At 44.5% G+C, this 26409-nt stretch overlaps 1 protein-coding gene across 2 annotated transcripts in view; it reads left to right on the top strand.

The window, feature by feature from the left end:
* Positions 1-5879: 5879 nt before the first annotated feature.
* Positions 5880-26409, top strand: part of SNAP25 (synaptosome associated protein 25) — an 80460-nt gene continuing 59930 nt past the window's right edge. For both annotated transcript variants that reach the window (XM_028722226.2, XM_028722227.2), the window contains exon 1: positions 5880-6035. The gene's annotated coding sequence lies outside the window, so the exon portion shown is untranslated. The remainder of the gene's footprint in view (positions 6036-26409) is intronic.

Here is a 26409-nt window from a genome sequence, read left to right as displayed (position 1 = left end):
ATCCCATCTTTGCATGGAAATGCTGGAAATTGACCTTGAGGCTTTCTGCATCCAAGACCAAGACTATACAACTGAGCCACTGCCTTTCCCCAGCTACAGTCCTTCTGTGACATAAGGATGGAAAGAGTATTATTTTGGGGGATATCAGAAATCCAGCTGTGTGCAGTCCTCTTGGGTTTTGGCCTTTTTTATCCACCAGCTCAGCTTCTATGATGCCAGCGAGGAATATTCCAATTTCACATAGTGGAAATAGACACCAGAACTGAAAGTGAGATCACTTGCCAAGAATTTCCAGTAAGGACAGGCTAGACTGGAATTTAACAAAAAATAAAGACAAGTATCCTAGAGTCGGACACGACTAAACGACTAAACAATCCTAGGGCACCGATCAACATATATTGACAGGAAAACATTTGCCTTCCCACAGGGATGCTTGCAATATCTTTGTGGGGAGCGGGTACACGACATGTGCAAGGGTAGGAGAGGGGTAAAGTCCTGTTGCACAAGTGCTAATCCTTGCACTAGCATAATTACTTAGTTGAAGGCTGCCCATGATAGTACGTCATACTCCCTTCCTCTCATGCCCTCAGAAGTGCACGTTTTCAAATCCAGTTTGAATATGATGTGCCACATTAAAGGTAAAGGGACCACTGACCATTAGGTCCAGTCGTGACCAACTCTGGGGTTGCAGCGCTCATCTCACTTTATTGGCCAAGGGAGCCGGCGTACAGCTTCTGGGTCATGTGGCCAGCATGACTAAGCTTCTTCTGGCAAACCAGAGCAGCGCATGGAAACGCCGTTTACCTTCCCGCCTGAGCGGTACCTATTTATCTACTTGCACTTTGATGTGCTTTCAAACTGCTAGGTGGGCAGGAGCAGGAACCAAGCAACAGGAGCGCACCCCCTCGCAGGGATTCAAACTGCCGACCTTCTGATCAGCAAGTCCTAGGCTCTGTGGTTTAACCCACAGCGCCACCCACGTCCCTATGTGCCACATTAATTTCTGCTTATTTCAGTAGGCTGAATCTCTTTCCCAGTGCCTTTTTAGAAATGCATCCAGACATGGCTCGAGATTTTTGAGATTATTACAGTGCCACCAGAGTATTTAGTGAGAATATATTCAAAATAATCTGTATTCTGATGTGTAGAAGGTGGCAGCAGCACTCAGAAGGAATTGTAAGGCTATGTACACATTAGCATCTTAAAATGCTGTGGGATAAACAGCCTCATATAACCAATATGCTTAAGTCTAATTAATGCATGGACAGGTTAATACCATAGAGTAAGCTGTTCTGCTAGGCTTCACCACTGTCTAGCTGAGAAGCTCAGTGTGCAAAGAGGTTTGAGCTGGTTGCTCTAGCTCAACCGCATGGCTCTCACAAGCCACTCTTGAGTTCTTATATCAATAATTGAGGAATTTTCACCACTTGGTAACTAAGCTAAGTTTTACTGCCTGTGCAACATTTCTGACTGATGTATGAAAAAACACAAGAATCAGACCTTTGAAGAGTTTGTAATTCAAGCATTTTTAAACTTACCAAATGTGTAGTCTTTTCCTATGCTGGAGGAAGTGGGAAACTCTGGAAAGAACTTGGAAGGGCATATTTTAATGATCTAACAGCTTATATTTCCACACTGTACTTTGCTGCACATTCTTTGACTTTAAATCTCTGCTGGGGTTCTTTCACCAAAGAGTACTTGCCCACACAGAGGGCAACAGCCAAGTACATTTGGAGGGCTAGGTTGGCTGGGGCAGGGTAGTGGGTCCTGCCACCTACTTTTTGGTTTGAGTTTATAATTTTATTCTAACAAGACTCCCACACCTCAGACTAGCTCTGCAAGGGCTTTGAAATTGCTCCAAACTTGGATCTTGACATCCAGGAATGGATGGTTTTGTTTCCCTCCCTCTTTAACCTCCCATCCCAGAACTCTTAATTATTAAGGTGTCATCTGTTCATGCACTGTCATCCATGCATGTGCAATGGCCATCTCAAATGTACACACCTCAGTTTAACTGCAAACTGAGCATGGTTTACATTTTTGAATCTGATGGAAGCTGGTTTGAGGGGAAACATTTCATATACTATTTCTCAAGTGTGCATGCACACCAAAGCTCATACCAATAACAATCTTAAAGGAAAGGTAAAGGGACCCCTGACCATTAGGTCCAGTCGTGACCGACTCTGGGGTTGCGGTGCTCATCTCGCTTTATTGGCCGAGGGAGCCAGCGTACAGCTTCCGGGTCATGTGGCCAGCATGACTAAGCCGCTTCTGGCGAACCAGAGCAACACACGGAAACGCTGTTTACCTTCCCGCCGGAGCAGTACCTATTTATCTACTTGCATTTTGATGTGCTTTCGAACTGCTAGGTTGGCAGGAGCAGGGACCGGGCAATGGGAGCTCACCCTGTCACGGGAATTCGAACCGCCGACCTTCTGATCGGCAAGTCCTAGGCTTAACCCACAGCGCCACCCGCGTCCCATAACAAGTCCTAGGTTTAACCCACAGCGCCACCCGCGTCCCATAACAAACTTAGTTGGTCTCTAAGGTGCTACTGGAAGGATTTTTAAAATTTTGTTTTGACTACGGCAGACCAACATGGCTACCTACCTGTATCAAGAAACTACAGGATAGATATGGCTTGTGATGAAATGTCAGGTGTACAAGGATTCAAAAGACAAATCTTGGACAAAAAAATAGTCTGTGGCTTGCTTGCTTTTTTTCCTGGCTCAAATGCTAGGCACTTGTGTTATTTATTTATTCATTAGATTTATATTCCACCTTTCCTCCAAGGAGCTCAAAATAGCACCACACATGGTTTTCCCCCCTTCCCAATTCATCTTCACAACAACCCTGTGAGACAGGTTAGACTAAGAGACACTGACTGCTCCAAGGTCACCCAATGACCCCTGGTCTCCCAGCTCCTAGTTCAACACTCTTAACCACTACACCACATTGCCTCATGTGGCATGAACCTGGCTTTCTTGGAGCTGTAACATGCACAGAGCACAACTAGTGGAATGCATGCAAAACCCTTTTGAACATTTGTTCCCTTCACTTGTCATTTCTACGCTGAAGGAAACCTTACTTGACCTGGCTGCCTCTAGCCCTTAAATGCTTGGCGTTGCCAACGCCCGCCAAAACCCACTTCCTTACCAAGCAAGGCCCATTTCCTGTTGCTTCCCCACATCCCTCATGATGTAATCTCCCGCAAGACCAGGGAACTTGTCTCTGTTGCCTGGTAACGCGGCTGACATTCCCCTCCCAGACTCAGCTTCAGGGCCACCCCCACACATCTGTTAGGCATCCTCAGCCTTTTTTTAAAAAAAACAACAACTAGCAATCGAATCGAGAGCCAGATGGAATGATACATTTAATAACATTTCCTTCAAATGGAGATTGGAGATGTGGTGCAAAAGAACCGCAACACCACATTGCAGGTGATCAGGTGGACTTCAGCACATGGGTCAATGAGTCTGTGGAGAATGGGGGAAGTGGAGTTAGATAGGAACCTCAGCACATCTTATATAAATAATGATATAATAATTTACTTACCGTATATCTTGCTCTTCTGCTAAAAAATACCCTGGAGATGATCAAGATGGTATATGTGGTTCTCCCCATTTCATCTTTGAAATAGGGTAGGCTGAGAGATAATAATAATTTATTTCCCCAGCTACTCTGGGCAGCTCCCAACAGAATATTTAAAACACGATAAAACATCAGACATTAAAAATTTCCCAATACGGGGCTGCCTTCAGATGTCTTCTGAAAGTCAGATAGTTGTTTATTTCCTTGACATCTGTTTGGAAGGCATTCCACAGGGTGGGTGCCACTACCGAGAAGGCCCTCTCTCTGGTTCCCTGTAGCTTCACTTCTTACAGTGAGGGAACTGTCAGAAGGCCCTCGGAGCTGGACCTCAGTGTCCGAGCTGAACAATAGGGGAGGAGACTGTAACTGGCCCAAAGCCACCCAGTGAATTTCATGGCCTAGTAGGGATTTGAACCCTGGTCTACCAGCTCCTAGTCCCCTACTGTAACCGCTACACTACACTGGTCATAAAACCATATAATGTCATAATATGGTTCGCTAATGCTTTCCCCTGGACAATGCAAATCACACAGGCACTGTGGGAGACCAGAACTGGCACCCAGCATATGCCCTTTGCATCGACTGTGTTTGCAAATCTTTCAGTAGCGTGAGTGGCATGATACTATACTATGGAGCCATGCGTAACCACACACACCCTTGCTCCATATGGCCTTTAGACTATGGTTCACAAGTGTGGCCTTGTGCTCTGGATCATTGCACAAAAGCCTCAAAGATCTCCAAAGACGGCACCTAAATAAAGATTACGTATCTTTTGGAAGGTGAAGTTAGGGGGCCTAAGTTATGTTTAACTTGTTCCAAAAGTGTCATCCTATCTCACTTCATTCAATGGGAGTTTTGCTGTTGCATCCGAAAGAAGGAAGGACTGTTCTCACAGCCAACATAAGCCGGAAAACCTGGCAAAATCAGGCTCTTGTTGGAGCAGCAGTACAGATCACACAGACTGTTGAAGAGTCTTCTTTATTACTTGTTCTTCCTTTCCTTGTCACAGACCTCCTTTTCCTCATTTTAGAACACCTGTATTTAAATGAGGGGTTTTTCGTTTGTTTTTGGGTGGAAGAGCTATCCTTTCCTGGGTTTTCAGTGCACAATTAACTATCAAACTTTTGGTGGGGAGGGAGGGGTGAAGGAGAAAGAGCAATGCAGAAGGGGGGGCAAATAATCTGTATTTCTGCTTTTCTCCATGTCCCACATAAACTCAGTGCTTGACAGGCACACTTTTAAATTTTGCATGGTATTTGATCTCTCTCCTGGAGGGCCACATGAATCCAGCCAGAAATGTTTTTTAGTGGGGGGAGATACATTTCAGTCTCAACTCATAACGAAGCTTAGTTTCTTTACCATTCTGCTATACTGAAGTAAGCATGCAATGGTGTGATTGATGCTTGCTTGTCTTAATAATCTAGGAGTAATACTTTACGTATGTCATTAGACATGGATTAAATAGAATGTGGCATTTGGGCAGATAAGAGCAAGACAGCCTTCTCAGAGTTTAGCTTAAGCTTTTAAAATGAGCAAAATAGATACGATCTGAGAAATTTGGATTCATTCCATCAGTGTACTGCTGTTCTTTAGCCTAAGAGTTTTTATATATTGTAAATATAAAAAAATTACTTTTGAGGTTTTAACAGCTACTGTACATTGTAAAGCTACCGACAGGAATGTAAAAACAAAACAACAACAAGGCGATTTTGTTTGCATTCCCTTTGCTAAGGAGGAGGGGTCCCAACCAGACAGACTGGCATAATTAAAGCCCTTATGCAAAGTTGGCTTGCTTGGTTGGGGCACAGAAAACAACACAGAGAAGGAGAGAGAAATCTTACATAAAAATAGAAGCCCACGTCGACGGGCCATATATGGAGTACTGGAGACTTCAGAGGGATACCCTTTTCGGACCACCCCTTTGGCGAAAACAAATCATTACCGCATTATTGCTCTCCCTCCCCGCCCCCAACCAAAGCTTCAGCTAACAAATGCCCTGCAAAGGTGAACAAGATATCTTCAGGCTACGGCATGCACTAGGAAAGGTCACGCCCCGTCGTGTCTCCTTTAAATAATTTTAAAACAGATTTATCGCTTTTAATAACCGGTGGAGCAAAATGCAAAGGATTGCGGTACAGTGCAGCAACAGCAGCAGCTTCTGATGAGTCAAGCTCCCACAGACGCCAGCCTGCCTCTCCAGTTCCCCGCGCCCCCTCCCGCGCGAGCCCTCCTTTCACTCTCCTCCTCCCCTCAATAGATGTCTATTAAAAGCTGCTGACGTTGGAAACGACGGCCATCTTTGATGAGGGCACAGCTCCCATTCCATTGAAGAAGGAGACTCGGGGAGGTCAGCAGCGGCTGTGCTTACTTCCCGACTGCAGCAGTGCACCCCAGTCTCACATCCTTCGTCGGAGGCGACCGGACAGAGCTCTTCTGCAGCCAAGGTAAGAGAAGCGCCGGATAAAAGCCTCATAGGAAGCCTTTTCTCCCCCCGCTTCCGCCGCTCGCAAAGGTGTGGAGGAAATATATTGTTGGGAGAGCTGTAATCTCACCAACCATGTTGTTGTTTTCTGACTGAGCAAAGAAGAGGAAAGGAGAAGAAATGAAACCCTATTTCACACGGCCGATTTTATTATTCTTATTATTTTATGTTGCTGTGCGTTTTAAGAGTTTTCCTGCAGCCTTAACTCTTTGTGCGTGAGGGGGCGGTTTAGGGAGAGAATACTTAAACCTATATCGTGTCCTTCTTTTAAGATATGGTGGTTGTTTTCCTGTCTGGGAACAACCCTCTCTCCCGCATTGTGGTGCATGGTTCTCGTCTGCGTATCTGGCGCTGGAGTGTCGAGGTGGGATACGATATCGGGCGGAGGTTGGGGTTTTCTTTTTCGGTTGTTTTGCCTCCCCGCCATCCACATTAGCCGACAGCCTTCAATGGCAGATAGTGGTTCAGCACCCTGGATAGCGGCTACGGCTGCGGACTGCGTCGCCGCGGCGGTAGAAATCCATCAGGGCAGCTTGCGCAGCGGAAAGCTTCACTGCAGCAGTGGGCTTCGATTCAGCACCTCGGACAGCTAACCCCCTGCATGGAGACCGTAGGGTCGTGGTCAGCACCTTGGACAGCGCTCGCCTGGTTCCAGAGACCCGATTTGCAAATACTGTAACTGCAAAATGATAACGTGAGGTGGTGGTGGGGGGGTGGTTTAGAAGGCAGGGGACTGAAACCAAACTTAAATATGTCAGACAGATTGTATGTGCGCGTATAGAGGCACATTAAAATCTTTAAAAGGCGACTCCGATCTAGTCCCAAGTTTCCAGCTTCTCCTTTGCGTCTTTTTGTCAACAATGCTTTACCCCCCCCCCACCCGCCCAGCGGTGCCTCTGTTTACACGCCATCACCCGAGATCACGCTGTTTCTCCATCTCAGAATATCCGCATTCATCGCCACTTAGGACAGGCAAAAAGTATTTCCTAACCTCCGTATTGCAGAGTCCAGAGCTGCGAACCCTCGGCTTTTCGTCCACCCCCACCCCCCAAAAAAGTGGATCCTCGTTTTCCTGCGAGGAAAGCCTGTGTTTAAGCGGATAAATTCTAAAAGGTGACGGGGGAGGGGAAGGCGGTGGGGGAAGGGGCGTAAGATAGCTTTTGGTGCCTTCACTTTCCAATATTAAAGTTCGTATTATTTGCTTGTCACGTTGTGTGCTCTGTTTTCAATAAGTTTTTTTTTTTAAATCCGGTATTTTTTTTTTCTCTCCCTGTCTCTCCACCCACCCCGCCCACCTCATCATTTTAATGACGACGTTTGCAATGGCCAAATTGCTAAACTTCCATTGGGTTTGAAAACAAACCACTCGTGAGCCCGGCGCCCTGTAATTTTCCCATAGACTGGGCTGGGCACCTTCATTCATCTTTTCTTTGCTAGTACACGTCGGAGGGCCATTCCTACGAGGCTATGGGAAGCAATGGGGCCAGAGCCTCTGGGATGCAGTAGAGAGATCTGTGCTGGATGTGGGGGTTTTAAAATAAAAAACAAGAACAAATGTCCAACCCACTCCCAAGCCCTCGACTGGAGGGGAGGGGAACCGAGCGAAGAGGACTCTGGTCTCGTGTGCACCGCAGAGCTTCCCTTAACTGTGCTTGCATCTTATGTAACCGATTTGCTGGAATGTCTAAAGCAACATTCCTGGCCCACATAGAACATGCGGGATTCTTCCTGCCAAGGGGGAGGGGTTGCATTGAGAGGAGAGAAAAGGACAGCGGACCGGGGGCCCCTAAGCAAGGAAGCTTCAAGGGAGATTGTTTACTTAAGGGTGGGGGGGCAGGGTATTCACAAATACAGCTTTGCGCTTCCCCGGAGCTCCGGGCCAAAGAGCGCTTCACATGTTTGCGTCAGAGGAAAGCTCTTACGTGCGAAAGCACCAGTGAAAACGATTCCTGGGGGTTTTCTTCTTCATCGCAGGCGAAGGGGCGAAGAAGAAGAAAGGGAGCGGGAGCGGGAGGGGAGGAAGCCTGCAGTGTTACAGGGGGCGGGGGCGGAAAAAAAAATCCTTGCGTCTGAGACTGATAGGAAAACCAGGGGACCGTGAGGCTTTGTTTCCATCTTAGCAGCGTCTCTGGATAAGTGATGCGGGGTGAGATCTCAGGTGGCGCCCATTCATGGCTACAGGGTGGAAAGAGAGAGAGACGCGTCAGCTCAGCTCAGCTGACGGATTAAGAGGGCTGATTGAGAAAACTCCCGGAGATCAGGCAGCAAGCACCAGATTTGATGCGCCCAGCCCGGCGTTTGCTTCCCACTGTCACGTTTCCTGGCCTCTGCGTCCATCTGCTGCATTAACTGCTGGCGTGGAGGAAGCACGTTGAATCAAGGGGCGCCTACATCGAAAAGAGGCTACTTAGCTGGGAGTGGTGAGGTGCGGTGACTTCTTCCTGTCTCCCAACCCCCACCCCACCATTCGGTTGTCTAAAATGCTTTCAGGTCCAAATCGCAGGGGCTCTACTGAGCACAGCTTGCTTTCCGCTCGGGTCCTGGTCTTGGTGATAAGAATCAGGTGGGGTTATTATTAAACTAGCTGGCGACGGCTGCCCAAGGCCAGCTTCTCCCAGCAGATCTCTACGCAGCAAAACAGAAGCGAGCGAGACTTACCACGTGACAATCTAAACACGACTGATATACTTTCCCTTAATCGATTTGTTAAACAAATTAACCCCTCCATGAGATTGTTGTTATCGTGTTTTTGTTGTTGTTGTTTTGTTTTAAGGTGTGGGCTTGTCAGGTCCATCTGGACAAAGCAGAGAGGGGAAGAGGGGGGTGGTTTGAAGGATGCTGTCGCTGCAAACAAGGCGAGCAAAGGGTGTCTTCCTCGGGCTCACGACGTTAAGCACCAGCAATGTCCTTCGGGTGCCTCGTGACTCAGAGAATGGGAACCCAGAATAATCTCGAGGAACCGCGGGCAGCCACGACCGAGGAATCGTGCCTCGCAGTAGGAAGAAGAAACGAGGTGGGAGTGGAGAATGCAGCTGGTAGATCAGAAGAGGACCGATTGGGAGGGATGTGGGGTAGGCTGTAACCCCAGAATCTGATTTCGATGCCAAGCCCATCATGGTCTTGCTGCTTCTGAAGCACAGATTCTGCTTGAGGTCTTCCCATAGGCATCTGGTTGGTCCCCCATAAGAACATGATGACGAGTCATTGATGGAGCAGGAATCTTCTTATATCCCTATGAAGCAACAACAGGGTTTTCTAAGCATGGGCAGAATGCCTTTCTTGCAACAGCCATGTATGACTTCCAGGTGCCTGGATATCAAACACATGAGAAGATGGACCCTAAAAGAACTGCCAGCGTCACCTTGCAGTGGCTGGCATGTGGAACAGAGACAGAAGATGCACCAGCCAACCAGCAATGCAGACCTGGAAGCAAACAAGCCAACACAAGCAGAAGCGGAGACCATTTCTTAGGGAACAACCTGAACAAAATCTTTCCATTAGGACCTGCCAAGGCATAATTCCACAATGGCTCGTTTGATTGCCAAATGTTGCAGGCAGCGGGAACTGGATGGAGCTGATGGCTGCTGCTTTTGCAAAGACTGCAAATCAGCCAGGAGGATATTTCCAGACTGCAATAACTGAGATGACTTTGGGCCCTTGGTTCCAAAGAGCTGTCAGAGAGGGTATCCCAAAGAACAAGTAAATCATGCCCTAGTGTGTCAAGATTATTATTATTGTTGTTGTTGTTTATTAATTTTGTATAATAAATTTGTAGCGCCACTACAGAGGGCCTTCTCGGTAGTGGTGCCCACCCTGTGGAATGCCCTCCCATCAGATGTCAAGGAAATAAACAACTATCTGACTTTTAGAAGACTATCTGACTTTTAGAAGACATTGAGAAATTTTTAATGTCTGAAGTTTTCCATTTTTTTATATTCTGTAAGCCACCCAGAGTGGCTGGGGAAACCCACCCAGATGGGTGAGGTATAAATAATACATACGTTTTGCCCATTCCTAACACCCAAGTTTCTCACTCACTCAAGGATTTATGGCAAGGATTTAATGTTTAGTTTTATATCTTGGAGCAGCTAACTTTTTTGCCCTGAGCATTGGCCACCCCTCATAGGGTTATATGCCAGTGATGAACTGAAGTGGGTGTGGTCAATGCACACTCACATGCATGCAGCCCCAACACACACACACACACACACACACACACACACACACACATACACATGCATATGGACCACACTGCCACAGCAGAGTGTTTTTCCTGCCCGTTGCTGGCTAGGAGTCTCTTTTCCTACTCCAGTGCTGCAGTGGGGAAGAAGAATAAATGATTCAAATGTCTTTTTAATTTGCAATGACGCCGCTTCTCTGTCTGATGCAGCACCATTGCAAGAAAGTCTTAGGGCTCGGCGAACGGGATGCAGTGCTGCTTTGGGTCTCCTGTTTTCTTTGAGCAGTTGTATGTCTTTAAATATTATTCACAGATGGGGAGAGTGATGTTATGCTTAGGTTCTGCTTGCTATGGGCATCTGGTTGGCCACTGTGAAAACAATGTGCTGGACCAGATGGAGCTCTGGCCTGATCTTATGTTCATTTACATTTCCTGCTCCCTTTATGTTTAGATATGAGCAAAATGCATCTTTGAATATAGTATATGGTTTTTATATTACACTTATGCCTTGCTCTCAGCTGCCCATCCACTTTATGCTGTTCCTCTGTGATATTCCTTTGCCACTGTAGGTGGATTGGGTTGGGAACTGAAAATAATACCAGGCAGGGAACCATTTGACATTTGAACCATTTTCCCAGTCTAGGAATAGCAATTTTTAGCTTCTCATAGACTGTTTAGATTGCGTCCCACATGCGGTATAGTGTTTTGCCTGTTGGTCATTTCAGTTCTCAGACCCACTTCCAGTGCCAAGATAAACTAGCAAGGGGTGAACTGGCCACATCAGAAATCATAATAAATATCCTCAAATCAAAAATAAAACAACTTGTGCTGCTTTGTGAGACTCACGTCATGATAGTCAATAGCAGGCTTCCTCAAACTCGGCCCTCCAGATGTTTATGGCCTACAACTCCCATGATCAGGACCAGTTGTCAGGGATTATGGGAATTGAAGTCACAAAACATCTGGAGGGCTGAGTTGGAGGAAGCCTAGTCAATAGGGTACAAACCAGAAGTTCTTATAATTTATTACTATTCAGTTCCTCTCCCACCTTTCCTCCAAGGAGCTGAAGGTGGCATACATGATTCTCCCTGCCCTCCATTTTGCCATCACAACAACCCTGTGAGGTAGGGTAGGCTGAGAGAAGGTGACTGGCTGAAGGTCATCCAATGAGCTTCATGGCTGAGCTGGGATTGGGCTCCAGGGTCCATTATGCCATTCTGGCTCTCAACTCCTGTTAGCATGGCCAACAACACAGAAGGTGTCAGGTTGGCTACCCCTGGCTGTGTGGCTGCCCCTGGTGGTGCTGTGGTCTAAACCACTGAGCCTCTTGAGCTTGCTGATCAGAAGGTCAGTGGTTTGAATCCCCGCAAAGGGGTGAGCTCCCGTTGCTCTGTCCCAGCTCCCGCCAACCTAGCAGTTCGGAAGCACACCATAGCAAGTAGATAAATAGGTACCGCTGCAGCAGGAAGGTAAACAGCATTTCCATGCACTCTGGTTTCTGTCACGGTGTTCCGTTGCACCAGAAGTGGTTTAGTCATGCTGGCCACATGACCCGGAAAGCTGTCTGTGGACAACCGCCGGCTCCCTCGGCCTGAAGTGAGATGAGCGTCACAACCCCCTAGTCGCCTTTGAATGGACTTAACCGTCCAGGCATCCTTTACCTTTTTACCTTTTCTGTGTGACAAAAAACAGAGGAAGGCAATTCAGTCTTTGGGATGGGGCAGGTTAAAATGGCTTTCTGCAGGTGACACCATAAGGAAGAAGGGTGGGTGGGGATGCTTTAATGGTGCAAAAATCAATGCCTTAATGGTCAGCAAGTGGGAGCTGTAGTCCAATGACATTGGAGGGCACCCTGTTGGCTACTCCTGGAGCAGCCAGCACATACTGTATGCACTTAGGAAATAATTTAAGGATGTACTAAATTGCATGACAACGTTTTCCGTTGCACAATAGGGAAGCAGGAGCTTAGCAATAGAGCATAGTTGTCAACTTTCCCCCCTTTTTAAGGGAAATTTCCTTATTCCAAATAGGATTCCTCGCAAGAAAAGGGAAAGGTTGACAGCTATGGCAATAGAGACAAAACACACCCGCAGCAGCTCCATGTGATGTATCTGTGGTTGGATTGCACCACATCAGACTGTGCTGAATGGTTGAATGCCCCTGCTGCGTAAAGCAAATCAAAGTTAGCATGTGCCTAGCTAGATCATTCTCTCTGACATGCCATTACCCACCCCCAAACTCCATATATAGCCTTCTTCCGAGTCAGCAAATTGCAGGCATTCACCATCCCATTCCTCTTCTGCCCCATCTGAATTGGCCATACAGTCTGGCCGCCATCTTATAGCATGGGGCTGCTGATTGTGGAGCTCAGTTGCCCAGACACATTCTTAGCCGCATTGTTGAACCCGAGCCTTAGGGCTCAGCTGACATCCTTTGACAGAGTCTTGAAATATCATTACTGACATAAATTGATGGAGCTGAAGTGAATTCATTCTACTGTAATTAATTTCTTCTGGTGTTGATGCTGGACAATGGCCTGAGCAATCTTCCTTGCCAGCTGAATTTAACTTACATTGATGAACATCTCTGCTGAGCAGAGCTAAACTGTTTGCATTCTAATTTACTGGACTGGGAGGGTAGTCTTTATATATCTGCATTTCACCTCTGTAGCCGGCTAGATCTTTAGTAAGCAGCATTTAAATGTTATGGCTCATGTGGGGAAGCCCCTGTCATGCAGAAGACCTTGCTTTTCCGGCTTTGACTCTATATAGTGGTACCTCGGGTTAAGAACTTAATTTGTTCTGGAGGTCCGTGCTTAACCTGAAACTGTTCTTAACCTGAGGCACCACTTTAGCTAATGGGGCTTCCCACTGCTGCCGCACAATTTCTGTTCTCACCCTGAAGCAAAGTTCTTAACCCAAGGTACTATTTCTGGGTTAGCAGAGTCTGTAACCTGAAGCGTCTGTAAACCTGAAGTGTCTGCAACCCGAGGTACCACTGTACCTATTTATCTGGGAGTTAGTTCCCTTGAACGTAATGGGACTTGTTTCTGGGCTGCGCTGGCAGGATCTTCCACACTGGGGGCTATCATCCACCCAATTATTTCATGCTCTAGGGGTGAGTGTTGCAACATTGCTTCTCTCTGTCATAAATGCAGTAGAAATGTGCAAAGTGGAGCGTGTTATATAATTCCAGGACATGCAATTCCAAGATGCAGTGTTGATTCTCCCATCTCAGCCAGTTGGGAATGATGCATACAACCAATTTTCTACAGCTTACTTCCACTGCAAATTTTGGAAACCTTCTGCAATTTAAACATTAAGAGGCTACCCATCCACGCACATGGGTGAAATATATTGTTATGCCTCATCCCCTTTATCATAGCTTTATAGTGTCCCTTCTTTGGCAATGGTAGATACGGTATCTCAACTTTCCCAGCTGCAGAAGCTGAATTTCTAATCCAAGGGGAAAGAAAGACCAGAAGCAATTTGTCCTGAATGTTTCACTGTTACTTTGGATGATGAATTCTCATCTGGCATTGACCAAATTAAATTCATGCTGGCTGCAGCTATCAAATGCATTTAGCTTTTCAGCTGGAACTATCCCAAGCCATGTGTGTTTTGTGTTCTAAAAAGCCCCCATTAAAAACAGAGATCTGGGCATCAAAATCATTTATAACCACATTAACGACACCTATTGGGAATATGTTGATTTACACCCATCAGGTATTTTCTCCAGTTATATGTGTGCCACTACATTCATACAGACTGGTGATTTAATCTCAGGATTGCAAATCTGAATTTTTCTTCTTCTTCTTTTATGCATTCCTTGTTTCATAGATTTTGAAGTATTAGCGATTAAACTGTTGTGTGAATAGGTGAAATAGTTTCTCCTACCCCGACCAAAATGCATTTCTTTCAAGCTGTGAAAGTGATGGCGTAGTTGAGGGGTTTGCTAAAGAAAGAATATATAGCCCTCTGCTAAACAGGGAGAGGGTTAGTATTTGGAACTGGGTTTGTTGCATTCCTGGAAGTAATCATTTTTAGTCAAACCTTATACCAAGAGTCTGGTAATTCTGGGTCAGAATCTCCCCTTTCTAGCAAGCAAAAATAATTTTCAGTTGACGGGTTCACATATAAGAATCTAGTGCTGATGTTGACAATTTGAAAATATGAAACTGCTTTGAACATATGAAAATTGAGCCCCAGACACTGGCTCATCAGGCTCAAGAAAAGACATCCTTTCAAGCCCTTCTGCTACCCAAGAACCTCTTAAGTGCAGATAGTGGGACCTTGTGGGCTACGAAGAAATGCATCTATCAATCTTAAGCATAAATAAATAAAACTAATGGATGAAAGCAAATCTCTTACTTTGAAAAGAGCAGCATATTTTGCTTGCAATCATTGCCTTACCATGTCTGTGGGTAAGCCAGTCCCCCCCCCCAACCTGGTGCCCTCCATATGTTTTGGACTTCAACTGGTGGGACGATGAGGGTTGTGGTCCAAAACATCTGGAATGGGGGAGGCTGATGTTAAACTTTTGCTGGATTTCAGAATTTATTAATTTTGTATAGCACCCTTCATCCACAGATCCCAGGGCAGTACACAAATTTAAAAATTATATGACTTTGTCTTGAAGAATAACATTTTTTAAATGCACACACACACACACACACACACACACAAATCATTCTATCGTTGTTCCTCACTGTGCCTGGGATATGACTCAGCAATAAGAATATTTACATGTGGAGGGAAGGAACTATCATTGAAAGTACACTTCTAACAAGGGAAGGAGGGACCGTTTGTACAAGTAATTATGTTTTGCACGTCGTTTTCATTTTTCAAATTTTTAACGTCCACTATTTACTGCTAGAGAAACTGGATAACTTTAGAATGATTGTAGCTGAGCATAACTGCTGACAATAACTGTCAACTTCTGCCTTTAACCATAAATACAAAAAGATGCTTCTTTACATGTGATTTCTGACATGACTGCCTTGTATTTGGTTTCTCCTTTGAAGCCTGTTGTCTAATTTAGAAATGCGCCATTAGAGCCACAAACAAAAGGAAAACTTCTCATGAATCGTATCAACTAGATCAATAACTATTAGCAGAGCTTGTTTGTAGTCAGTAGGCTTCAACACATGCATACCCCACCTTAAAACAAAAAAGTTCCCTAGCCATATCAAGACTAGTAGGAAGTCAGTGGCAGGGAATATTTTGCAATCCATATCCAGAGCTATATTCCCTCCAGTACAACATTCTGGAGGCCTAATAATAATAATAATAATAATAATAATAATAATAATAATAATAGTTTATTTATACCCCACCCATCTGCCTCAGTTTCCGCAGCCACTCTGGGCGGCTCCCAACAGAATATTAAAAAACACGATAAAACATCAAACATTAATGCCAATGTGAGCAGGACCAGAGTCAAAAGTGGGAAGGCCAAAGGATGTGGTTCTTACTTTCGTACAGTAGGACTATATGTTGGTATGATGTGAACAGTGAGTTAAATTGCACAGGCTTGAGCTTGAGCTCTAGCACATTCCCCATGCCTGGATCTTGTGATATAAGGGTGCCGGGTGCACTGGGTTACCATAGCAACACCAGCAAGGTTGAATGTATGACTTGTTGAGTCATTCAGCCTCCCGTTGGTTCAGGAATTAAGCCTGCATGTGGAGGCAGGCATAGTAGTCTCTAGGGCATTGCTTTCATTACGTCTTGTCCTGTTGCACATCCATGTACTGTCATCTTTGCTGTCAGGGGCTGACTCTGCGAGAGTCAGGAGAAGAGGCTGTGGGTTTTACACAGCAGCGTTTGCTAGCATGGTGATAGTGTTAGGGGATCTTCCTACACGTATGTATCTTCAAAGGCCAGAAGAAATGCATATATAGTAGACAGTAGTGTTTTGCTGCATCTTAGAAACACTTTTTTACTTCGAACTGCGCGGGAGAGGCGCCCTCGCCCCCCTGTAATTGGGAACTCTGGGAGAAGCTGTCTGCTGGTGACAGGGAATCTCTGGAAGACTCTGCTGGGGCTCTGCATAGTTGACATATCACACTGGTTGAGATGTGGTGACGTCAGGGAGAGGGCAGAGGAGTGGTGCAGACAGCCTCCCCAGCCTTTTAATTCCAAGAAAAAAGAAGAACAGTGAGTTGAGGGTTTGGGGGGGCGAAGCAGTGGGATCGCCACTGACACTGCCCTTCCAAGGGCTTGACAATCCACCTACCTATAGTTGTCACATTATCACGCTGTGACTTGGCACATGGAGCCCCTTCGAAACAATATGGGGTGGTTATGTAATCATCTGAAGTGCCTTGTAGAGTCTGCCCAACATGTATTTAACTCCACAAATAAACTGCGTCACCAGCTAGAAAGCATTTCCTCTCTCATCATACAGGGCACAATATATTTAAGATGCTGATCGTCATTATCTAGTGTCGTTATATTGTATCCAGTGTATATTTTTTTGAAAACAGGCAAATGGCTCCGAGAGAGATGGATTTTGGATGCGGTAGCAGTTTGTGTTTGTGAAATCCTGTTCATCCAGTACCCTTTAGAAAAGGAGATCATAATGAAACGGAATGGAAAAACCTCCAGGGTTCTGAGTAGTCACTGAGCACTGATACATAGATGTCATCTTTCATGTTGTGCTGTAGGGAAAGCTTAACTTTAAAAAAAAAAAAATTCTACACTGTGCAGGGATTTCTAAGACATCAATATTCTCTCCTCCCCTCTGGTGGCAGAAGCCTATTAGGCTATTGTGTCCATCCATTCTGTATCTCAAATTTCACAGTTTCGGTCCCTGCCCTGAGAACACGTTCTGACCTTGAGAATGTCCCATTCACTTATTAATAAAAAAGTACACCCTTATATTTATGGCCACAGAAGAAGTGACAATCCATTGCAACCTACTGTTGTCAAGGAGAAAAACGGCGCCCGGGGAAATTATCATTTGTCATTACTGAATCTATCACGTTTGTGTACCACCGTTCCCTCAGTAAGATAAAGGTGGTGTCTGGAGATGGGGAATAAATGTGACTCTGTTCAGATTCATGAAGCTGAATATATCTAATCTGTGCTTTCCAAAACAATATGAGCATTGAAACACAGCCATCCCTCAAGATTCACACTTATCTGAATTTTGTGATGCAGTTCTCCAGCCAAGCAGTGTTTATAAAAATGCATATATTAGGGGAAATGTGTGCAAAAAGGAATATATTTGTGAAAATGAAATACAAAAATGCATTGCTTGCAAAAAAAGTGCATATTAGTCAAAACCACAGGGAAAAACCTATTTCTTAGAAGAAATTCACGCTAAAATATTGAAGAATTTTCATGAGAATTTTTTTAAAAAATGCAAATCGCTGCAGAAACATCAAGGACAGAAATTAAGATTAGAAAGTGAGAATCTTAGAGAACTGAAATTAACAGACCCTTCTATCCCTAGTGGTGAACATAACCTCCCTCCCATTGGGTATAGGTTAGACTGATATATTGGGATTGGTCCAAGCTGAGATAGTGAGCTTCATGACTGAGAGTGTATTTGATTTAAATCTCCTAATTCAAAATCCAATGCTCCAGTCCCTATACTACACTGGGTACATGAAGGGTGGAGCTGAGCAGTTTTTACTGTGCAGCAGAACAGATAAGTAGCACTTATCTATCTCTGTCTGTGTGTGTCTGTGCGTAAACACTAGCTCTCTGAAGGGAGGACCTTAGCCATTGCTAGATACTCAGAGCAGACGCAATGTATTTTGATGCCCTGGGTCAGAACAGCAAATGGTGCCCCCATCCCAAAGTCAAGACGCATAATACTAAAGGCAGGCAAGTTATTTTGACATCTGAGGCAGAACATTCAACAAGCACCTCTCCTACTCCTTAGCAGTAAAAACACAATAAAAACAAATTACATAACCAACATTTTGCTGCCCTTTCCTGACACCCAAACTCTGCTGCCTGAGGTGGTTATTTTACTCTGCCTAATGGGAGGGCCCTCCTGCCAACCTAGCAGTTCGAAAGCACGTCAAAGTGCAAGTAGATAAATAGGTATTGCTCCAGCGGGAAGGTAAACGGCGTTTCCGTGCGCTGCTCTGGTTCGCCAGAAGCGGCTTAGTCATGCTGGCCACATGACCCAGAAGCTGTACACCGGCTCCCTTGGCCAATAAAGTGAGATGAGGGCCGCAACCCCAGAGTCGGTCACGACTGGACCTAATGGTCAGGGGTCCCTTTACCCTTTACCTTTAATGGGAGGGACAGTCTGAGTGCACTGCAGAAGAGGCTGGTAGCATTCAATGGATCTGTAGATATGTTTTTATTCATATAGGTTTAAAAATGAAGACTGCATGCATACCAATACTCTCTCTCACACACACATACCAGTAAATATTTGGGACCCAGGAAATGAGGCCAGTATTTTGATAATTATCAGTTTTCTCATTTTGCTCTGGATTTGGATGATGACTGGCTGGACGCGGAGGAGTGCTGGGAGGAACCAGCTGGCAAACCACCAAGGGAAGAAAGCTCAGACCCCAGGGAGAGGCGGTCGGACAACAATGAGTAGTCAGAGGGAGAAGACTGGGAAGAGGAGGTGTTGGAAGCTAAAGAAGAGACAGGGCTTAGTGAGCTGGGAGAGTCCGTGGCAGAGAAAAGCCTAGAATTAGAGGTAGAAGCTGAAGTAGGAAAGGAGGAAGAACAAGACGTAGATATGAGTCAGGCTGGTGAAGAGTCACAAATGTATCCCCCTCCTGCTGTGACAAGCTCCTCTCCCCACTGTCTTCCAGAACCAGAAGGAGACTGAAACGATCAGAGCAGCAGCAGGCTGCATGTGGGCACTGTTAATAATAATAATAATAATAATAATAATAATAATAATAATAATAATAATAATAAATTATTTATACCCCATCCATCTGGTTGAGTTTCCCCAGCCACTCTGGGCGGCTCCCAACAGGATATTATAAACATGATAAAACATCAAACATTAAAAACTTCCCTAAACAGAGCTGCCTTCAGATGTCTTCCAAAAGTCAGATAGTTGTTTATTTCCTTGACATCTGATGGGACTACCAAGAAGGCCCTCTGCCTGGTTCCCTGTAGCTTCACTTCTCACAGTGAGGGAACCACCAGAAGGCCCTTGGATCTGGACCTCAGTGTCTGGGCTGAACAATGGGGGTGGAGATGCTCCTTCAGGTATACTGGGCTCAGGAGAAAGCCATTGAGAGCAGAGGATTTAAATGGCTGTGAGGAGACAGGGACTTTCACCCTCAGCAACTGATTCATGGGTTAAGACCTACCAGCAGGGCTTTTTGCAGCCGGAACTCAGTTCTGGCACCTCTCAGGTGGGCACCATTGCCATTCTAAGAGAACAAGGGAGGTGTTCGTGGTGAGTTCCGGCACCTCTTTTTCTAGAAAAATAGCACTGCCTACACGAATGAGGTGTTGTGCTCATTAGGCCTAACATTCAGCCAAGTCTGTGCAAAATGTGTTTTTGTTAATAAAGAGTTAACTCCAACTTTGAATGGTGTGATTTCCTGCCAGCTCACTCTTTGACACTTACTGATATCAGAAAGAGGACTAATTATACCTTGTTATGATAGCCAGAAATAGCAAGTAGTCTCATGGCATCTTGAAGAGTATTCTGGCTGGCCTTACATGGGCAACAGCCTACTTTGCCAGACGTGTGAAGAGGTCCAGAAAAAATTGTGTGTGTATATACTACTATGAAAATCAATCTAGCACAATGTAGCAAAGGAAATGCAAGGAATTATAAAGTCAGGTGTAAAAAATATTACAGTCCATTTACAGTGATGAGGGTAGATGCAGAATCTATTGACAGTCTTTCTGCAGATCTATTTGTCCTAAATTTGATTAATTGGGTTGGGAGTTTATGGTTTTTTCCTTCCTCAATTCTTCTTCCATATTTCTCATTCTGTTTGGCTTTTTGTCAAACATTCTCTCAGCTTTATCATTTGACCTTCCTAAGCTCCTCTAAAAATGATTGATCCAGAATCCTTAGGCCAAAGTTTAATAGTTTCAGAACAAATGGTGGGGACAGAGTGAGCCACTGGAAACTCATAGCTGAGTCCTTTTGGTACCTTAATTGGGTCTCCAAAAATCAAGTGAAGCACTTCATTTGATTTTTGCCTATAAACCAGCTTGAAGATAGTGAAGATCTTTAAGTACCGGTGGAATATGTTCAACATGACAAACAACTTGGCAGCCATCGGGGTGCCAACTTGAATAAAATATGGGGCCTTACTTGCCCCATATAATCAATCACAAGACACAGTGCATGCACACCATTTGAATGGCAAGGCCCATCAACTTGGGGGGGCAGCCCCCTCAAATATTTTATTGGGGGAGCCGAAGGGCCCCTAGGAGTTGGCTCCTATGGCTGCCATATTCTAGAACCACTGAAATTTCCCAACACTTTTCAGAGGTAGCCCCATGTATAACACATTGTGGTAATCATGCCTGGAAGTTATGAATAACTGTGGACAGGCTATCTTAGACATTCTAAACTTTGTGCAAATAAAACCTTTTAGATGCTTTGGTCCTTGAGATACGTCTATAACAATATGAAACTGATTTGATTACAAAGCACTTTGACACGCCCCTTAGATGATTGTGGACAAGTGTTTTTCTCTTACATTAGCACCTGTGTGCAATGAAAAGAAGATAAAAGAGGGAGAGCACTTGATGAAGTATAAAGTAAAGCCATTGCACGGTGGTTGCAACCTATGGTTCTTTGATTGGCAAGACACAAAGATTGGTATGCTTTAAGTCCCCTTCACCCCATTAGCGTAAAACCTTCTGGCATGTTTCATCCATCTGGTAAGTGCGAGTAATAGAGGAAAACCCAGAATTATTCGTGAAGCTGACTCCATCTAGACTGCAACCACAGGAATCACTATGGCAATATCTTTGTATAGCCCAGTTCATTCCTTTCTCTCTGTGATTATATGCACTTGTGTGTAGGAGAATACAGGCCTTTGGGCAGCCTCAGTGCAAAGAGTGAATGACATTGTAATTCCTTCCTCCTGTACAACTTTAGTGTGAGTCTAATGCAACAGAGGATGAAATAAACTTCTTGACCTCCATCTCCACCCCACCAAATCTAGCTCTTCTGAACAGGTCCAGCAGGTCAATGATGAACCCTCAGCAGTCTAACTCTCTAGAGATTTTGCATGGGGAATGTGTAGGCCGATTATTGCATCTCTTTAATGTTTCTTCATTTTTCAAATCTAGCATCCACAAATCAGCTTTCCTGTTGTTAGCTAACAGCACAGCTGGTACCAGCTTGCATGTGCCCAGATGCCTGCAGGAAAGTAATGTTTACAGAGGGTGGGTATTTTAACGGCAGCTCAGATGGCATCTTATCAGAGAGTCAGGCCTGTGAACAAAGCAGTAAATATTGTCACACAGTTGGGTGTGGCATTTGAAATGCATGGTGGAGACCCGGCAGACTTTCACAGCATGCCAGCAGCATAGCAATGTTTTGGATTAAGTCAAGGTGTAAAATGTTTGAGCAAATGTTCAGTGGATTTCATGAGAGGGGGCTGGAATATTTCAGAGATGATACAGCTGAAATGATGCATCCTCAGCAAATATTTGAAAGGTAATAATAATAATAATAATAATAATAATAATAATAATAATAATAATAAAAATTCCCCCTGGAGAGAACATTCCACAAATGAGGAGTCAGGGCAGAAAAGGCTCATTCTTGTATTGCTACCCTCTAGGCCGCCTGTGGAGGAGGCACGCGAAAATGGACCTTTGATAATTATTGCAGGATGTAGGTTGGTTCATATGGGGAGAAGTTATCCTTGAAGTATTGTGGTCCTGAGCCATTTAAGGCTTTATAGGTCAAAGCCATCACTTGGAATTGGGCCTGGAAACTAACTGGCAGCCAGTGCAGTTGGGCTAGGAATGGTGTTATATGTGCAAAATGTCTTGGTCTAGTGATCAACCCAGTTGCTGAATTTTGCACCAACTGAAGTTTCTGAACTTTCTTCAGAGGCAGAAACAATCCAGTAATCTAACCTAGAGGTTAGCAGAGCATAGACAACAGAAGTTTGGCTATCTGTATCCAGATAGGAGCATAGCTGGGCCACCAGCGAAAGCTGATGGAAGGCATTCCATGACACCGAGGCCACCTGAATTTTCAGCGACAGGATGGGTCCAGAAGGACTCCCAAGCTGCATTCCTGATCCTTCAGAGGGAGTGCAACCTCATCAAGAGCAGGCAACCTCCCATCTATCCAATCTAAAGAACCACCCACTATAAGTGCCTGTCTTATCTGGTTCGAGCTTCAATTTAATGGCTTTCATCCAGTCCATTCTTGAGGCAAGACATCAGTCCAGGACACCCAGTGCCACAGTTGCAGATGTAAAGGAGAAGTAGAGGTTTGTGTCATCAACATGTTGCTGACAACATACTCCAAAACTTTGGGTGACCCCACTCAGCAGTTTCATGTAGATGTTAAACACCATGGTGGTGCTGGTGGGGATTCAAACCCTGAGGAACCCCACATTGAAGGTTCCACAGGGCTTAAAACACTCCCCAAGCACCACCCTATGGAAACAACAATCTAAGTAGGACCAGAACCACCCCAAAGCAGTCCCACCCACCCCTAACTCAGACAGCCACTACAGAAGTATACCATGGCTGATGGTATCAGAAGCTGCTGAAAGGTCAAGGAGAATTAACAAGGACACCTTTGCCCTGTCTCCTGACAGAGATCACCATCCAGGGCAACCAAAGCAGTTTCTGTGCCAAAACCAGGCCTAAATCCCGATTGAAATGGATCGAGAAAATCCAAGAGCACCCATACTGATAATAATAACCATAATTATGGTACACATTGTTTATGGTCTAAGAAAGCCTATGTAGTTGGGTCCAACCTAAGGATCTAGCCCAGAAAAGAAACTTTTGAAATCATTAGAAAATGATGCACAAGAAAGAAGTGCCTTGATTATCAACATCATATGCAAGAGCTAGCGTGTTCAGACTTCCTAATTTATCTATTTATCGATCTATCAAGCCAGAAATGGTTGAATTGCACCTAATTATTTAGCACAGAAAATGAAATATCAAGCAGAATGTCGCAGGGAGCCAGCCAACTCATCAGCAGTTCAGTAACTGTCTGACCATCTAAAGAGAAACACTTGAAATATGACTCAGCTGTTTATGTGGGATGATAATTTGCATTCAGTCATTTCTAATGGAATGTGGCCTCTCTTTTTCATTCATGGATATTCCATTAGCATGTTCCCAAGACAGGTAACCTGCTTACAATTAATTGCTGAATTTCTACAAATAATTACTGCCTTATGTTCTGGGTTTCTTATGAATTGACTGCAGATATCCAAGTTTTAACCCTGCACTGCTTTGTTTTCAAATGGGAGTCATAATCATACATATACCATTCTATAACGTTGATGCTATGTGTTGATATTTATTTACTTGCTTACTTACTTACCTTAGAAATGTTGTTTGCATGTGAAAATCCTTTGAGAAACGTATAGGTTTTGTATTTTTCCTCCTGTAAATATGTTTTATTTCTTTATTTTGCCTCACATTCTTAGCACACACATAGACACACACAGAGTTACATAAAATGCAACACAGCAAAATCTGGTAGCTATTAACTTTATGAGATTGAGTAGTTAAGTCAAGGTACTCAAAGTCCAAGAATGAGCTCTGTTCAGCTCAATTTGAAATTGGCTTGGTATTCATAAGCTTTCTTGATGAGTATTGGGGGAAAGCTAATCTCCTCTCTGAGGGTTCTGTACAAACATGTAATGTTGGCACACATGACCAGCCCACCCATGAGGCAAGGTGAGACAGCTACCTCAGGTGGCAGGATCCACGGGGGCAGCAGATCATGAACCCAAACATCATGAACCTTCTGCTTGCTTCTTTCACACAGAGAAGCTTCCAGAAGCTTCCAGAACCCTCTTGAATTAATTAGAATAGGAAAGATCAATACTTTCTGCGCTAAGAAATGCAAACTGACTCTGGGTTCTCCTGGGCTCTGCACCTGGCTGGTGTGATTCAGAACAGGGGCCCTTCGCTTCCACAACAGCCGTTGATTTCCACTTCAACTGTTGGGTAAGGTTAATTTGATTCCCCACCTTGCTCCCAATGTAGATCTTTACTCCTCCCTTGTTCCTGAATTAGATCTTTACTCACCCTTTCTTCCCTGGTGGTGGTTGGACGCCACTTTGTGGTCTGGCCAGCACATAAGCTAATAGTGCTACACATGTGCATTATTGCATTGCTCCCTGGTGTTCTGTTCTTGGCCTGGTTTCAGTAGCACCCTGGACAGCTCCATGCAGAGACTCCATAAGAGCAGGGCTCAAATGTTGTTTCAGCACCAGGCATCCTCAAGCTGAACCTGAGGAGCTGCAATTCTGTCTCAGTAACTACCACTGCTTTCCATGCGAGAAATCTCTTCATCTAACGGGGCACAGCTCAGTTAGAGTCTTCAGAATCAGAGAAGGGTAATGCTTTGGGTTCAGTATACACATCTGGGGCTCACCCAGAGAGCAATTTCACTCTGAATCCTGACTTCACCCCTGAAGAAGAAGAATCATGGCACTTAGGTACCTGGAGTATTATGTCCATTTATGTGTTACACATATACTAAAGTGTGCAACCAGGATGGTGAGGGAGAAGCTTTAGGAGACAGTCAGCTCTTCTGCAAGATGCTGCTTCACAAAATGGCCGACACCCCAAAAAAGTCTGCCCAAATTCCAAGCAGTGTTTTATAACAACAAAATGAAGCATAGAGCACAAAGCCAAAGTGTGAGAGGAAGCAACTTCTCCCTTTCTTAGGCAGAGGCCCAACTGAATCTCGTCCCTCGTCTTGTCAGTCTTCAGCAATGAAAGAGGATTCAGCATTTCTGTCTTACGACTGTAACATTCTAGAGCTGGATTGTGCAGCAGACAGAAAATCCTTGCACAATCCATGTGTTGCAAAAGGGCAGTTAGCATTAAATATTTAAAAAGCAGCTGATTTTCCAGCATTATTTAAAAGGAGTTGCATTGTCTTCTCAGAAGTAAGTCCAGTTGCATTCAGTGGTGCTTACTCCTCTGTGAGTAGGGTTTGCTGACTGACTAACCTGGTTATTGGAACATGTACTAAGAATGCAGTATATATCCAGAGTGCATATATTTCTGAGGCCAATGCTAGGTTGCATCACAATCACCAAAAATATTATTATTATTATTATTATTATTATTATTATTATTATTATTATTACTACTACTACTACTACTACTACTACTACTACTACTATTACTATACCCCATCCATCTGGCTGGGTTTGCCCAGCCACTCTGGGTGGCTTACAGCATATATCGAAACATAATAAAACGTCAAACATTTAAAAATTCCTGATACAGGGCTGCCTTCAGATGTCTTCTAAAAGTTACGTAGTTCTTTATCTAAGTGACATCTGAAGGGAGGGTGGTCCACAGGGAGGGTACCACTACTGAGAAGGCTCTCTGCCTGGTTCCCTGTAACCTCACTCCTGGTGTTTCTTGTCATCTGAGTTGTCCGTTGATTATATCTCTTTAAATATTACTTCATCTGACTGTAAATAAAGAGAGATGTTTACTTCTGTGCATCGTGATTAGCTAGGATTATATTCTAGTATCGGTAATGAGACACCAAAGCAGAGTTCCAGAGTCTATTAGCTTTGCAACAAGGCAGCATGCAACAGCATAAATATTTTGTGTTTTTGATACAATGGTGCTACCCTCTGTCTCCGTGCTCAAGGACAGAAAGAGCCCTCAGACGTATCTATCATTCCCAGGATAGAATACCCACAGTCTAGGGGAAATTATGAGAAGAGTCATAGCCCAGAGGTAGACCATCTGCTTGCATGCGTCAGTCCCTGGCATTCCAGGCAGGGAAAGATAACCCTAGAGAGCCCTTTCCATTCAGTGTATACAGTATTATACAAGATGGACGGTTGGTCTGATTCAGTAAAAGGTAGCTGCTTTTAGAAATGGCAAAACTGACAGAGAAGATCAGGAACCAGGAAGATCAAGTATTTTTTAAAGACTGGAGTAAATTCTTAATTTATTTAAAAGACCACTGTAAACAGTTAAAATCATGGGCAGGGATGTAATGA

Source organism: Podarcis muralis, chromosome 3 (assembly GCF_964188315.1).
Source record: "Podarcis muralis chromosome 3, rPodMur119.hap1.1, whole genome shotgun sequence".
NCBI lineage: Eukaryota > Metazoa > Chordata > Lepidosauria > Squamata > Lacertidae > Podarcis > Podarcis muralis.
The sequence above is the reverse complement of the archived record's forward strand: the minus strand, read 5'-3'. Positions and strand labels throughout refer to the sequence as shown.